Source organism: Notamacropus eugenii, chromosome 6 (assembly GCF_028372415.1).
Source record: "Notamacropus eugenii isolate mMacEug1 chromosome 6, mMacEug1.pri_v2, whole genome shotgun sequence".
NCBI classification, from domain to species: Eukaryota; Metazoa; Chordata; class Mammalia; order Diprotodontia; family Macropodidae; genus Notamacropus; species Notamacropus eugenii.
The window spans coordinates 331,729,173-331,746,872 of record NC_092877.1 but is presented as its reverse complement, the minus strand read 5'-3'; the positions used below and the strand labels follow the sequence as shown (position 1 = coordinate 331,746,872).

The 17,700-nt window shown below is 38.8% G+C and overlaps 1 protein-coding gene across 1 annotated transcript in view; it reads left to right on the top strand.

The window, feature by feature from the left end:
- SLC9A9 (solute carrier family 9 member A9) overlaps positions 1 to 17,700 on the top strand; it is a 727,593-nt gene that overhangs the window by 438,624 nt on the left and 271,269 nt on the right. The window lies entirely within an intron of this gene.

The following is a 17,700-nucleotide window of genomic DNA, read 5'->3' as shown; positions in this document are numbered from 1 at the left end:
CATGAGAGTCAATTATTAGCCTTTTTTTAGTCTCTTCCAGACTAAATGTGCTGGGGTTTTTTTTTAAAACATGACTCAGGATTTGCTGAAGCAGTATGGCCATTAATTATTGACATCTCCTGCCCCCCTTCTCCATAGAATCCTGGAAATGGAAGGGACCTCATTATATATTTCCCTTATCAAAATAAGCAATGACCCAGGACCTGGGGAAAAAAGCCATGGCAGGCCTAATGAGGATCAGGTAGTGAACATAACAAGGACCAGGCCCAAGACTTAATAAGAAACTTAACATTATCAGCCTTTTCCTTTTTTATACCTTTAGCACAAGGTTTTCCTGGAAATGTTGTTTTCAGGGGAACTCTAAGAGTATTTCTTAGAGGCAGCTGCTCTTAGCTTAGTAACATGGAAAATAGTTGGAGACAAGAGAATCCAGTGAGAGAAGGGCCTTGCTTGGTAACTGAAGGTAAGACCAATGGATATTGGCTAAGAAATGGAGAATTTAGAAGTAAACAATGTTTGTGAAGACTGTGTCCAAGACTCTCTAGCCTACCCCCAACAACAGTAGTAATTGCAACTCATTTATAAAAAGTTTTAAGATTTGTCATGTTTATTTCTTACAATGTCTTTGGGAGGAGGAACAAAATCTGCTCCTATCAGTAGTGGGTTACCTCTCCTAGGAAGTCTTTTAGCAAATACTGAACAACCATTTATTTAACTGGTTTTTATGGGGAGGACTCTTTACATGTATGGGTTCAACGAGCTGGTTGCTGAGGTCACTTCCATCCCTCCAACTTTGTGATTCTGTGAACAGAAGTAGAAACAGGCAAGAACATGAATAAAATATCTCAGAAAGATTAGACTCTGTTTTAATTTTTAAAAGAGCTCCCAAGTGGAAAATTCCCATTGTTCTGTCTTCAGAGCTTTCTTTAAACTTTTCCATACTTCCAACTGGAAATAGTCCCAGATTCTCTGTGCCTCAGTTTTCTCTTCTACAAAATAACCATCACCATGCTTGTCCTTCCAATCAATAAACATTTCGTATTTTTTCTTTTTAAACCATGAATATATTTCTTTTTATATCTTCTGTTCTTATATCACCTAAATTTTTCCCTTTATTCCTTTTTCTTCCCCTTCCTAGAAAATCCTCTCTAATAACAAAGATATTTTCTAAGAAAAAAATAAGAAAAAGAAAGCATCTTGAACTTTACTCATGACATTTTTATAAATTCTGTCCATGATTTCCTAAAGGTGAAGAGAAGATTAAAATGACCTCTACACACACACACACACACACACACACACACACACACACACACACACACACACACATCCACTTCTGCCAAGGAGTTGAGGAAGATGTTTCTCACTTTTCTTTGGGTCTAAGCTAATAATAATAATTTTAAAAGATTCTCTTAAGGACTAACAGTATTTCTGACACATAGCAGACATTGTGCTAGGCACAAGGGATACAATACAAAAGTGAGACAGTTCCTGTCAAGGATCTTACATTCTAAAAGTGGCAATTGTATGCAGGGGAATGGTGGACAGAGAAGAGATTTCTCATGTAGGCAATCTCAAGTTATGCAGGAGCCACAGTATGACCTTTCCAGTAGTTCTAGTACTATTGATTTGATTATTATTGTTTTTAGAGCAAAAGTTGTTGTTGTTGTGTTCATCCTTGATTGCCAAAGAAGACTATGCCATCAGAGAAATGATGACATGACTTACGCTTCACTTTCAGTGAGGGAGGGCTGTGCAGGTCACCAGCCTCACTTTCTCCTCCTGAGCCATCTGGATCCAGTGACCAGATATTCATCAGGATGACTGGAGATGGCCCAGGATGCAATAGGAGACGTTGGCCCCTTTAGGCCAAGGCCTCTTCAGGTACTCATTTAGGGTGAGATAACCCCCATTCAGTGAATAGGCCTGTTTAAGAAGTAGTCAGGGGATGGCCCCTTTAATGAGTCAAAGAAAAAATAACTAAATCAAACTGGGAGGGAAACAGCAACAGTTACTATTGATAATCACTCTCAAACCAGGAGGGTCCAGAAAACAGCCTTAAGTGGAACTTGGGCAGGGGGCTAGTGTTGTCCAATCTCTGGGCTTCAGAGTGCAGTAGGTTTAAGGTTTTGGGGAAAGTAAGGAAAAGGAATGGAAGGGAAAGGAAAGGAAGGGAGAAATCTAGTCAGTAAACCCCAAGTTAACTGGGCATCCTCTGGCCATCTCAATTTACCTTCCTTTGGATAGGAGAAGGAGAGGAGGGGGAGACAGACAGGAAAGGAGGAGCTGAATTACCCAGCTAGCTGGGTCCTCATTCAGGCAGCTGCGTCTACTCACAAATTGTTGTGTTCATCCTTCGTTTTTGAAGAAGACCCTGCCATCAGAGAAATGATGACATGACTTGCACTTGACTTTGCTTTGAGTGAGGGAGGGCTGTGCAGGTCACCAGCCTCACTTTCTCTTCCTGAGCCATCTGGGTCCAGTGATGAGATATTCATCAAGATGACTGGAGATGGCCCAGGATGTAGTGGAAGACCTTGGGCTTTTAGGCTAAGGCCTTTTCAAGTACTTACTTAAGGTGAGGTAATGCCCGTTCAATGAATAAGCCTCTTTAAAAAGTAGTCAGGGGGATGACCCCTTTAATAAAAAAGAAAAAAATAGATAAATCACGCTGGGAGGAGCCCCAGGGTTGTTGTTTTGAAGAGAAACTGTTCCTATAGACATGCACTGTAAGCCAGGAGTGGAGGTTGTTTTGTTCATAGAGCAAAAGTAAAACTGAAGAGGAAGGTGTTGTGGTGTGGTCAGAGCAATGAAATGTGCTAACGTTTGGGCAAAGGCTTTGATTTAAATTTTCTCACCTACATCGGCCAAAGATAATAGCAAGAACTTTCAATACACATGAATATATACATGTGAGGAGGAGGAAATGAATATATATTTGTTGAATTAAAGTGACCTGGAGGAAGTAACTCCATTTCTCTGAGTCTGTTTCCTCAGCTGTAAAATGAAGATATTGGACTAGATGGTTCCTTTCCAGTGCTGATATTGTATGAACTCTGAATTGAATGTTTGTGAAATCAAATTGCTGAGGTCCTTTCTAACTCACATTCAGTGGGTCTATGATTTTGAAATGACTGATATCAACATACACAGGCTTTGTGTCTCCACTAGAATGTTCTAGAGTACTGGTCACCTGTAAAGGAAGGTAGAGTGGAAGGTGGTAGTCCCTATGGAGCCTATGTGTATATATATATATATACACATAGGCTATACATATATACATATACACATATATGTATATATATATAAAATAAACGAATAAACTTCAGCACTATGTCCCAGCTATGGTACTAATGTGCAAATATAAAAAGCAAGGACAGTTCTTACTCCCCACCAAGTAACTAACATTCTAAAGGGAGAGAAAGCACATGAATGGGAATGGTGGCCTAGGAAGAGTATTTCTGTCTTTAAAGTTTTGTTGTTGGTTAGTTGTTTCTGGTCCTTTTTGTGACCCATTTGAGGTTTTCTTGGCAAAGGTACTGGGATGGCTAGCCCTTCTCCAGTTCATTTTACAAATGAGAAAACTGAGGCTAACAGGGTTAAAGTGACTTGCCCAGAGTCATGTAGCCAATAAGTATTTGAGTTCAGATTTGAACTCAGGTCTTCCTGACTCCAGGCCCAGAACTGTATTTACAGCACCACCTAGTTTCCCCAGTACCCAAAATTAGAAAGCAGATTGACTCACCCCATCTAGAAACAATGGCAGAGTTGATTTGATCATGTTTCCAGAAAAGGCATAGAAGGAGGGAGGGCAGAAAAGTGTACCAGCCCAAGGGCAAGGTTTTTAGAAATGAAGAGATGCCTGAGAGGACATTCAGGAGTACAGTGAAACATAGCCCTTTGCCTGAAACAGTGGTTCAGGAGAGGCAATGAGTGAACAGGAAAGTGGGACTCTACCTTCTCCATAGTTTTATCTTGATAAAATCTGTAGTTTGCCCACAATTGCTCAACTACGAAACGTAGAAAGTAGAACTGAAATCCAAGACTTCTGATGAAGAGGTCAATATTCTTTTCCCTAGACGGCACAGCTCATCATTCTCAAGAGAAAACTGTAACCTTATAAAACCATAAAGGTTACATTTGGAGACCAAAGGCTATATATCCATAAAACTATAAACATAGGCCTCTTTCTCTGTGTGGTTGTGTTTCACTTTAATTAGTTTTTAGTTTGAAAATCTTCATACATAGATTCCAAGAGAACTTTGCAAGAGACATTTATAAGACTACCTTGAAGTTCCTGGATGTGTTGGAATGCAAAAGTTGGCCAAAAAATACCAAAGTAAGCAGAAACTGGTTCTTTCACATGAATTCTACTTATTTATTCATGATTCATATTTCAAAAAAAGCTACTTACCTTGGGAAGAGAGGGGATTTTGATTTTGCTGCTATTCTGTAATAATTCATTACTTCTGATATTTTATCTATAATAGCAAAGGATTCATTCAATGACATCAGCTACAAAACTAACTTTAAAAACTCTCATTGAAAAAGATTCAAGTGAGGTAATTCATGTGAAACAAAAGTATCCTAGAATTCTATATGACAACAATAGCAATCTATAGCCATTATATTATAGCAGAAAATTTGAAAAGGAAAGAGACATGCAACCTAATTTTCATCAGCTATTGATTTACTAAAATCCTTGACTTCGTGAAACACATCTGATACCATACTCTAATTGGATAGCAATATTTAAATGCCATAATTTGAGGGGGCCATCATTTTTATTGATTTCTCTTATTTATAAGAATTCTTTCATATGCTCATCATACCAAGCAGAATCAATGTCATACTCTAGGCTTCAAAAGACTTTTATTGAATTTTTACCCTCCTTAGATAATAAGTGGAATTTTAATCCTTTTGGATAATAAAAATAGTATTTTAAGCCCCTTATGACTGCCACTCTTCCATTTTCCAACCAAGTCTAAATCATCTGTACCATGCCATAAAAAGAGTTCAAGAATTTTATTAAGTTTCCTCTGTGTTGTTGATACCAAAGTTTACTATCATGCAGTGTAAAAGCTAGGCTACAAGAATACCACAGCAATGTTACCATAAGTGAAAAAAGATACAGGCAATAACCCCTTCCAGTCACAGTTGGGATATAGCTGCCTGAACACATGGAATCACAGGATTTAGAGCTGAAAGGGATCTTAAAGATCGTCTAATCATCAAGTCTTGGTCTAACAAGAAGTTATAATAGGTTATATAATAGTGTTTTGCTGGACTGATAGGGAATTATCACTCCCACCCTTCTGTGGGTTTGGGTATTGCTTCATCTAATCCTTCAGTGACTCCTCTCTGTGGCTTCATTTTCCTTTCGAACTGGCTAGGGGGACAAAGGAAAGGATTACAATGGAAACAGGAAGTGGCCAGGTCTTCTCTTTTCATATGGTTCTCAGTTTATAAAGTCTTCTCAGTCAGTGCTACTGGCTCATTTACTTATAAAGATCTAGGTCTGAGTTACTCTCTTTGTTCTAGGAAGCTGTTAATTTATGTTTATTAATTATTATATAATAATGCTAATTAAATAATTCTCTTATTTTTTTGAGTTCCCATGCCATGAAATGAAGTTTTATCCCTTATACATCTCTCTCTGTCTTTCTGTCTCTGTCTCTCTCTCTTTCACTGTGTATGTGTCTCTCTGTCTGTCTCTGTCTCTGTTTCTGTCTTTGTCTCTCTGTGTCTCTGTGTCTGTCTCTCTCTGTGTGTCTCTGTCTCTGTCTCTGTCTCTGTCTCTCTCTCTCTCTGTCTGTCTGTCTGTCTCTCTCTCTGCCATTCTCCTACTTAGTTTCTTTATCACATTTGTGGGTCAGTCAATACAATAAGCATTTATTAAGCACCTACTATATGCCAGGCATTATGCTAAATCCTGTGCTAAATACAAATTTTTTAAATTTTATTTTATTTTTAATTTATGGAATAAGACAGGCATTTCCATAACATAGTATGGATATTAGAAGAACAAATAAATTTTAAAAGAGTCCCTGCCCTCAAGGAGTTTATAATTTAATAAAAGTAAGCTGAAAGGGGTGGGATTGGACAGGTACCTGGAAGAAGGGCCTAATGGAGTCTAATCCAAAGAAATGCAGCTGGTGGAAAATGAAGGGATGACTTACCTTGGAGCCCTCTTTAAATGAAAGCTTTGAGAAGAGATATTTATTCTGCCCTCCAGCCCTCCGTTCAAATGGTACTGAGGGTACTCTTGAAGTGTGAGTATCAAAGTTGATTCAGTCTCACAGAAGAAAGGGAAGAGTGAGGAGGCACCAGCCTTCACTCCATCCCTCTGGGTGTGTTCAGCAATAATAGGTAACACCCAAATGTGCATCATGGTAGTCTGAGTGGCACCCTCATCACTGCGTCTCCATTCTCACTTCCATGGCTTGGACTCTCTGCAGCTCCTACTCCACCATTTATCACACCTCGTCCTTAGGTATCTCCTCCTCTTCTCATTTTTCTCCTGCTGGCACATTCTTTCCTCAGATATCTCCCATCCTTCCCTTCACCTGGGCTGGGCAGGTACTAGCATATCAGTCAAAGTCTGACCCTAATCTTTTTCACTTATGATTGAACTCATATTCAGATTTCAACTATATTTTCTCCTCCTCCATGAAGTCTGTTTCAGTAAACTAAATTAATACCGCAAAAAACTCCAGCACAATATAAGGTTCTTGAGGGCAGGGGGACCTTTTATTTTTTTCCTTTTCTTTCTGTTGTTGTATCCCCAGTACCTAGTGTGATAGATGGTTAATAAATGTTCATTGGGTTAGATTGGAAATAAGCAATCTGTGAAACAAAATTGAATAATATCCTCTTTCTTATATATGGATTTTATTCTGAAACATTTCTACACAAGAATACGGCAAGGGGACTATAGGAGATAGATTAGTGTTTTCAGTCATGTAACACAAGTCAGTTAGACTTGTAATAAATCTCTGTTTAAATGGATGGAATGGGGTGGTGTTGGATGGGCTTCTTTTAGTCAGTTAATTGTGATGGGAAAGCCTTAAAAAACAATCCAAAGGCATGCCTCATACTTTATATCTAACACAGTGCCCTGCACACTTTAAGTATGTGATAAAGGTCTGTTGAATGAATGTATGAATAAATGAATGAATGAATGATTTCTGCATGCCCATCACTTTACCCTCCCACTCAAGAAAGTCCTTGGGGAAAATATAAATATAAAAAGGAAGGAGATATGAAGAGAGGAAATGGAGTGCAGGTCAGTAAGAATCATTGTAAACAAAAATACTGTTACCCTTATCTGGGAATTCTGACAATGTGTGAATTTTTCACAGATATTCTCTGATATGGATATCAATGTTTTCTCCTTGGAGTATTCACTGAAGAAGTCAGTATAGTGTTAATTCATTCATTGCAGAGAAAATGTGTTATTTCTCCTAGGTAATTTCCTCTAACAAGTATTTATTGGAGAAATGGAAGGACACTCATGATACCACCACTTTTTTAAGCATCAGAATGATTAAATCCACTGTGGAAGGTCCTTTTGTTGAATACTTATTTGCATCTCTTTCAAGTTAACCTCCTTTGAGGGGAAAAACCACACACGCCTTAAATAAAAATAATGTCTTCTGGCTCTGTGGAGTGGCAACCAATCTTTGCAAGTGTTCCAGGATTCTCTGGGCTCCATTTGCCAATCTTAGATCACTGACAGAAAGCTTACCCTGAAATAAACAAGACTGATGAATGAGAGATTGGCAATAGCTCTTCATAGCATTAAAGAAACTTTTAGTGCAGATATTCTGAAAGAAAATCTCACACTGATGCAAGATCAGTATAAAACAAAATAAGACCTTATCCTTTGTATTCTAAATTGTATGTAGACATGGTCTATTTTTTGTTTGGGCAATTGCTTGTGTTCAGTTGGTTTGTACTGGCATGGAGCTCTGGGCCTCTACAGGAGTTCCAAGCTTGTGGTTTTTGACAAACACATCCACCAGGACCTGAGCTATATTCCCTCCATCCCTCAGAAGAAGAGGTGGGGCTCATGAATGCAGGGCTGTGAACTTCAGATGGCGCTCACAGCCTTAGCAGTACTGCATTTGAATGGAATCTGCTAACTGACCTTCTGTGTGCTATAAAAGGGTATCTGGAGAGGCTGGAAGTCAACACACCTAGCTCCCAACCTGATGGAGAATGAGAAGAGAGCAGAAGCAGGGAATAGGTCTGAATCCAGACTTGGAGGAGGAGTCTGAAATCAGACTTGACCTGTTTCCTCCTACTCTTGCCAAGCGATTTGCAAGGTCCTTTTGTCTATGTGTCTATATGATTGCCTCTCTGTCTCTTCCACTTTCTCTATCTCATCTCTGTCCCTTTAAGACTAGAGGCAGGGACCATCTTCTCCAAGACACCTTTCCTGATCCCAATGGCTAGGTCCTCCCTCCCCAAGTACCTTGTACTTAACGACTTTGTTTATATTCATAGCTAATAACTTTATTTATGATGTACATATTTTTATGTGTACTCATTGTTTCCTCTCTTAGAATGTAAGATCCTTGAGCACGGGGATTGTTTTGTTCTTTGTACTTGTATCCCCTGCACTTGGCACAGTGTCTAGCACATGAAGGGACTTAATAAACAACTTGATTGATTAATTCCTTCAAGACTCAGCTTATGTTCCCCCTCCTGTGGGAATGCTTTCCTATGCTCCTCAAGTGTTGGTTTTCTCTTCCTCTGCCTCAAATTATCATACATACATGTGTGTACTGATGTGTATATACATGTGTATGTGTATGTCTAGTGACATATTTATCTACTCCATCAAGAATATAAGCTTCCTGAGGGAAGGAACTGTCTCCTTTTCCATTTGTATCACTAGTACCTAGCACATTAACAAAGCAATTGAATGAATATATCATGTGCAAAATGCATACACACACAGAGTACAATGTAAGTTTTGTAAAGGCAGAGGCTATTTTAATTATTGTCTTTTCATTCCTAGCATCTAGTATAGTACTTGGTGCATAATAGGCATACAATAAATATGGGTTGGATTAGATTAGATTGGATTGTGAGAGAGACAGTCAAACAGAGGGAAAGAGAAACATAAAGGGAAGAGAGGAAGAGAGAAAAGGAAAGAGGAGAGAAAGAGAGAAGAGAGGAGGTGGGGAGACAGAGAGAGAAGGTTATTTTCAATCTGAATTGGTTGTTTTAAACTCACTTGGTAAAGACCTAATTTGATTTGGCCAATCTTGTGAGTGAGGTGAGGGGGATGAGCAAAGAAGACTGTTACGTGACCGATATATTGGTAAATTTCCTGGTCCTGGGAAGTTACAGAAATGCAACTATAACACGAATATATTAGCTGACATGAATTCTTTACAACAAATGGGTGCTGAAATTTGTTTTAGCAGCCAAATCACTTATGCATCAGCAATGGAAAACTTCCAGAAATAAGAACACTGCGGGAGTGTTTACTGGCTGGAGCAACTTAGCCAATTCATAGAAAATAACATTCTCGTGAAATTAAAAACAGAAGGATTGCCAGACTATCTGGACACAGTGTTTATTTGGTTTAATGAAGCCCAGGTCTTTGTAACTCTAACTACATTTGTTTTCTATATATTAGCTCAGCCTACTTAATGATAGCTATTCATCTTCTCCGAATGTGTTTTTATTGTGTGCTTGTTTTATGGGTTGTGCTTTTGGAATGCTTAATTTTGGAGAATATAAAATAGAGTTTAAAACAAGGAGAGGTAAGCTCAGTCATTCTGTGTTAAGGAAGGTTAAGGGAACAGCCCTGGGCAACACTGACACAATCTACTACCCATAATGCAAGACCTCTAAGGTCCTTTCCAACTTTAAGATTTTATACACAGAGCTCTGGGACATGCCAGTGGGGGCAGAGATTCAATCTGGATGATATCACAGTATCACACACACACACACACACACACAAACACACACACACACACACACACACACACACACCCGCCTCCTACCTTTCCAGATCAGTAATGAAGGAACCACACAACCATGGCCATGGTGCCATTGGACGCAAAGAGAATTTAACTTTCTGGTTTCTCTTTCTCATCTTCCATTGGTCAATGATGGTCTATGTGGAAAAGTGGGAGGCAAGGATACAATTCCATTAACAATAATAACTAGCACTTACATTAGTTCTTACATAGTCCCTTAAGTTTTGCAAAGCACTTTAGCCATATCTTTTTTTATTATCACAATAGCTCTGATAGGTAGGTAGGTGTTATTATCCCTACTATCAAAAGAGATAATACCTATAAAGTACTTATTACAGTGCCTAGCACATAATAAGCACTCAATAAAGGCAGATTTTCTTCCCTCCTTTCCCTCTCATTTTACAGATGAGGAACTGAGTCTGAGAGATTGACCAGTAGTACTAGCCAAAGCAAATCCTATCAGACCAGAAAGACTAAGGATAGCGCCAGAAACTGGCTCTATTTTGAAGACCAGTCAAGCCACTGTCAAAGAGATACTGTGGTGTAGTGAGTAGAGTGCAAGAATTGGAGTGAGGAGAGGTCTAGGTTTGAATCTCACCTCAGAGATTTACTCCCTGTCATCTCTATGCCATAGCCTCATGACCCCATTTGGGGTTTTCTTGGCAAAGATACTGGAGTGGTTGCCATTTCCTTCTCCAGCTCATTTTGCAGATAAAGAAACTGAGGCAAACAGGGTTAAGTGACTTACCCAAAGTCACATAGCCAGTAGGTGCCTGAGGCCAGATTTGAACTCAGAAAGTTGAGTCTTCTTGATCCCCAGCCCTGTATCCACTGCACCACCCAACTGTCCAGACTTCCTCTCCTATGCTCTAGTTCTTCCTCCAGAAATCACGCCAGCCTTTGTCTCATTCTTCTCCTGACTTTCTCTGTGAGCCCAGGATACCTTTGAAGTTCTTCTCCTCAGCTCCCTTTTGTGAATTGATTTCTTCAATTCGAATGTAAGCTCCTTGAGGGTAGGAACTGTCCTTTCTACTTGTATTTGTATTTCTAGCATTTAGCATAGGGCACGATGTTTAATGAGCCCATAATGAATGCTTGCTAATTTAACTGTAAGACCCTAGACAACAACAGTCATAATAGCTAGCATTTACATAGGGCTTTAAGGTTTGGAAAGTAATTTATAATTATTATCTCATCTTCACAATAGCTCTTGGGAGGTAGGTGCTGTTATTTTCCCCTTTTTATAGCTGGGGAAACTGAGGCAAACAAAGGCTAAATGACTTGCCCATGGTCACACAACTAGTAAAAGTGTCTGAGGTCAAATATGAACCCAAGTCTTCCCGACTCCAGGTCCAATGCTCTGTTCACAAAACTCCCTAGCTATAACTCATTTATCTGCTTGAGGCCTCAGTTTCTTCCTCTGTAAAGTAAAGGATCATACTCTATGACTTCTAAAAAGCTCATAAACAAAAGATTGGTGACAAAAAAAGAAAACAAAAGGGCCACAGTCCCATCTGGTCTCCTTTCCTTAGGTAGTGTTGGCAACTGGTAGAAAAGGCTAAGAGAATGCTAGGAATCTCAGCTTTTAGATCATCTATAAAAGCATTCATGTAGCTATCATCCTCTCATTGAGTAATCCCTGTCCAATGAGCATTACATGCACATACTACTGGAGGAACTGAATACTATCAACATTGATAGTCTCACTGTAAACAAAACCAGAAGACAGAAGGAAATTTCAATTAAAAGGAAGGGTGGCTCTCGGTCTTCTCTTAAAGATAAGGGAGGTAGTTGGCAGACTAGTGTGACTGTGCTTGCAAAGGTAACAGGAGACATTATTTCACAGAACATTTGGTTACCTCATATTACATGTTCATGATAAGTATTTCCCGTAAGACCACCAGGAAAGCCATTACAGTTTATGTACCAACATCTGGTGCAGAGGATAAAGAAAGAGAAATTCTACAAATAATTCAATCAATAAGACCCTCCAAATTAAATCAGTATATTCTTTGATACTTGGAGCATCAATGCATAAATGTGCATAGGTCAGTATGCCATGACATAAATAGACAGATAGATAATAGATAGGTGAATAGATAGATAAATAGATAGATAGATAGATAGATAGATAGATAGATAATAGGTAGACAGATAGCTATGGAAAGATAATAGATATACAAATAGAGATAGAAAGATGTATATGTATGTTTGTGTTATAGACAATACATGTATATATACACATATATGTGGATATATGCATGTGGATATATGTACATATGTATATGGGTATATATACATATATGGGTATGTATGTATGTATTTACACCACTTGTCCAGGGTCCCAGAGCCAGTGTATGTCCAAGCCAGAACTTCCAAACTCTACAGCCAGCTCTGTGTCCACACTAGGCAGCCTCGGCTGGTGAGCCCAGCCAATCTATAGTGGACCCAGTTGGTATAGTTTTATAGTTACTTCTTTGGAAGGAGGGGTAGAAAAAATGCAGGGTAAGGATGACCTAAGAATAGAATTAGGAGGGCAAGAAGGAAAAGGGAGAAAAAAGGATTGAAAGGTGGAGCACAATGTCACAATGACTATAGTTTGGAAGAAGGAAATTAAATAGAACTATGTATAGAAGGATTTTATGTATATATCCATATTTGTGTCTAATGGTAGCCATGTCTGGGGTGGGGTGGGGGAAAGAACAGGGGGAAAAAGAAAGTTATATGATAACTATTATATTTTTTAAAGAAATAGAAAATACATAATAGATTTACAATTTCATGTGCAATCATTTTTCTATTATGTTATGTTATGGAAATACTTGTTTTATTTCTTAAGTCCAGAATAAAATATTTTTTTAAAAAAAGAAGGAAATTATGGTCAAAACAATGTTAATGAACCAGGAGAACAAGGAAGGAAGAGAGGACTTAGAGGTCATGTTGCACGCAAAGAACAGACAAGAGGAATGAGATAGAGTGGGGAAAGGGAAGACTAGGAGATTTTAATTAGAGGAATTTCAAATTTCATGATCTTGAAGTTAGAAAAGCTTGGGGGTAATAGTGCGATCTAATGCGTGATCAAGTCTATGGGTGAGTTAGGGAGGGGGAATAGAAGACATGATTGTTGAGATAGTAGAGAAGTCAATATTAACAGGGACATCAAGGTAAAAAATGAAGTCAGCAGCAGCGAGGGCAGGAGATAGGGAAGAGAGGAAGACTGTGATCGCAGACTGAGAAAGAAGCAGAGAGCACTTGGAAGTTAGGAGTTAACAGTCAAGTTGACAGTATCTGAAAACCAGGAGTAAATTTCAGACAGCCAGGTTGCTAAGTCATGCTGACAGAAAGAGGAAATGAAATGACTGAGGAAACAAAGGCTAGAGCTTCTGAGCATATCAATTGATTTATCAATGCATGCCAATTGCCTAACCAATTGGGACCAGACCCTTTCCTCAGTTTAGGACTGGGCAGAACACAGAGGGAGACAGACTTTTGTACATGAGATACAATCTAGTAAGACCAATTAATGAAAAGAAAGCAATTAATCAGGATGCCACATTAGGCAATTTGGTTTCTAATTGGAGGAAAGATTAGGGACTTTCTAATTTGGGAGAGGGAAAGTAAACAGGTGTAATCCCCTGTAATCAGAAAAAGAGGTGTCCCACTTCCCCTAAGTATCTATGAATGATCAAAGAAGCATGAAAACCATAATAGATTAACCTTTTGGTGGCTAGTTTTCATATAAGACATATGGATTATTGAGATATACAATTGTGAGAAAACTCCTTGCATCGGTCTTTGGACCTGGTTGGGTTTCTGGCCAACGGAACCTAGGTCCTTGGTTAAGGGTATCTAAGCAGCAGATAAAGGTAGTCTAGACCCAGCCATGCAGGATTAGGTTCGAAAAATACAATAAGGTTTTCTCCCAATTCCCACGACTGAATAAGATTTGTCACAAGGAAGAAGTTGGACTAAACCCATAACTGGATAGAAAAGGAATTGAGTTAGCTCCAGAATTGAACTCAGAAGACTGAGTCAGTGCGATTCACTCAATTCCTGCAATTAACCACTTGTTGTCCTAATTCCCTCAATTCTCTCAATTGACAATGGGGATGGAGCAAGAACAGTGATTCTTTGTCCTCTTGTCCCAGTCTGAGCATTTAGGGGAAAGGAGTGAGTGAGTGTGTGTGTGTGTGTGTGTGTGTGTGTGTGTGTGTGTGTGTGTGTGTGTGTGTGTGTGTGTATGGCGAATAGGGGAGGTTAATGAGAGGGGCAACCAGTACTAAAGAGGGCATGAGGTATACACCTTTCAAAGAAAGTCATCAATGTAGTAAGTGGAATGAGTCTGAACAGAAGTGATCTAGGACAGAGAGGCATTTGTTTAGGACAGAGTGGGAATCCCAAAAGAGAGAGAAAGGGACAAAGGAGGAAAATGACTCCATCAGAAAAGGCTGAGCTGGATTTCTAGATTAGAGCAGAAGGTGAGGTAACAAGGTAAAAGGATTTTTACTTGAACAAGATCTAACTCTGAAATATGAGGATTAAGGAAGCAAAAGGTAAGAATTTCTACCCAAAGAGTAAGGTATCAAGTAAACAGATGGTGATGGACTAACTTGACTTTAGACTTTTAATTTGAATTGTCTGTGAAGGAGCCTCCAGGCTGGAGTTGGTCATAAAGCTGGTTTGGAGTGGGTCATAAAGAGCCAGAAAGACAGAAGAATTGATAGCAATGGTGCCCAAGAAGAATGAAGGGTTCCCAGAATAAGCATTAAGCTAAATGTTCCGGCAAACAAGACAGTCTGTGCTTTTTCACTGACAATGCCCGTACCAGGAATACTTTCCCTCCTCACCTCCACCTTTTAGTTTCTCAGGCTTCCTTCAGTACTCAGCTGAAAGTCTAGCTTGGGCAAGATGCCTTTCTGGTTTCTCCCCACAACTGCCACCACCCCTACCATTGCCTTCCCTATAAGAGTGAATCTCATTTACACTGGACTATTTTTTCAATTTTTTAACATTTTTGTTTTAAAGTTTGAGTTCCAAATCCTAACCCTTCCCCTTCCCTGAGTTAGTAAGCAATCATATATAAGCTATACATGTGCAATTATGTATTCCATATTAGTATTTGTACACAAAGACTCTAATAAAAGAAAAAAATGAAAGAAAGTGAAAAATGGCATACTTCAGTCCATATTCAAACAATACTAGTTCTTCCTCTGGAGGTGGATAGCATGCTTCATCATTAGTCCTTTGGGATTGTCTTAGATTGCTGAAAATAGCTAAGTCAATCACAATTCTTCATCAAACAATATTGCTGTTGCTGTGTACAACATTTTCCTGGTTCTGCTCACTTCACTGTGCATCAGTTCATGTAAGTCTTTCCAGGTTTTTCTGAAATCATCCTGCTGGCATTTCTTATAGCATGATAATATCCCATTACAATCATATATCACAATTTGTTTAACTATTCCCAATTGATGGGCATCTCTTTGATTTCCATTTCTTAGCCACTGCAAAAAGAGCTGCTGTAAATATTTTTGCACAAATAGATCCTTTTATCTTTTTTTCATATGTCTTTGGGATATAGACCTAGAAGTGGTATTGCTGGTATATGCCCTTTGGGCATATACACTGGACTATCTTGTACACATGTAATTGTTTGCATATTGTCTACCCCATTAGAATAGATGCCCCTGAAGAAAAGGCGCCATGTCTTTGCTTTACTCCAGTGCCTGGCATAAATGCTTACTAAATGCTTGTTGACTGACATTCATGAAATTGAAACTTGTATAGGAGAGCTACCTATGGATGTGCAAGCTATGGGACAGGATGTAAAACATCTCAAAAGCTGCAAGATTCATCAAAAAACATGCTCATCTGCACTCACTTTCCTAAATATTTTAAGCCTGAAGAAAGTGGTGACAGTAAGATGACTTGTTTAATTTTTCATAGAACTTTCTTTTTTGCATTCAATTTTTATTTTGCTTTTAGTGGGTAGTTCAGCAGCCTTGACAAAATGAATCGCAAAACATAAAATAAAAAGAAGCTAATAGAAGCTCTCCAAAGGGACAGTTAAGAGATAAGGGATCCCTTCTTCTCAGATGCATTTCATCAAATTTAGTGTCCCAGAAAGATGCATCATGGTGTGGTAGAGGGAGCTTCCATACTGGAGGTTCCCCACACGCAGGAAATCCCAAACGATTTCATCTGATCAGGAAGCTCCTGGTGAGGAAATTCTCCCTATCAGTGAAGATCAGCAACCATTCTGGAGCCTAATTATCTACCAGAGAGTTTCCATGGCTGCCCAGAATCTTGTAGCCAATAAGGTCAGGATCAGGATTTGAATACCAAGATCTTCTTGCCTCCTCTCTTGCCATGGGGGTGGTGGTGGTGAGGAAATGGGAGAGAAGCAAGAGAGAGAGAGAGAGAGAGAGAGAGAGAGAGAGAGAGAGAGAGAGAGAGAGAGAGAGAGAGAGAGAGAACAAAGTGAGAGAGAGAGAAAGCAAAGAAAGAAGGCAGGAAAGAAGGCAGGCAGGCAGGCAGGAAGAAAAAAGAAAGATTTCATGGGTTTCATAAGTATAACACATGGGTATCTTTCCATGACCTAACAAATAGTGTCATATCTTACTGACTCATAATAATTAGGAGAAAAGTTGATCTGAGGTAGTAGGGCAAAAAATATTTTAGAGTTTAAATTTTTAAATTAATTTTTATTTCTTTCAATTATTAGCATTTTTCCAAATCTTCATCTTCCTCTCCAGAGGCCCAGGTGGGGGGGAGAGGAGAGGAATCTAGCATATTTTTTAAGAATTGTAAGTCTAACACTTTTAAAAACATAACAGCTCAAAGTAGGTTAACAAAGCCTTGCCTTGTAGGCAACATCTTTAGGGCACTTATTTTAACAAATCTTTAGACATTGAATTAGCATAGCAATTGTTTATATGAAAATGATTGTTTCTGAAGATCTTGAAAACATTTTTTTCTAAGTATTTTAGTGATTCCCTCTACAGCTTTATTTCCACTATTAACTCACTTTCTCTGTGAGAAAAAGGTTTTCCTAAGCCAAGACAAACTTTAGCCTTATCCTTGACAGTTTTAAAGATCACAAATTATTAATTGATGGAATTCAAATGAATGAAGTGCTGATCAATGAAATATTTAATCAAAATATTTCTCTAAGAATCAAATGGGGGAAAAAAGTATGGGAAAGAGGAGAAAGAAAGGGGCTTGTCCACAAAGCCGAACTGAGTCTGTCACCAACTGCTGCTTTCCCTGAATTGACCAGTTGGGGGCATTGTTCTTTTTTCTTTTGTTTACTGATTTGACTGATCTTATGTTGACTGACTCAACATATATTCCCTGAGTTCCTGCTATTCCATGTCTCATTCTATTCAGTCCAAAGGATGGAGCTGTTCAACATATGTTCAATGTCAACATAAATTGCATAGCTAAGCTTTTATGGTTAATTTTCTCAGCCTTCTTTTAAGAACCTATTCCTAGGAGATTTGTGAGTGTGGAACAAAATTGAATGAGGCCACAGATTCTCATTAAGAGCTTCTAATGCCAAATTATTTTGAAATCTGTTCATCCCAAGTAGCACTGTGTTGAATGTGTATAATTAGACACAGCAAGGCAAGGATGTCCTGCCGCATTAAAGAGAATCAAACTTTGCAAAAGAAAAAGAAAAAACCAGCAACTACCCAAT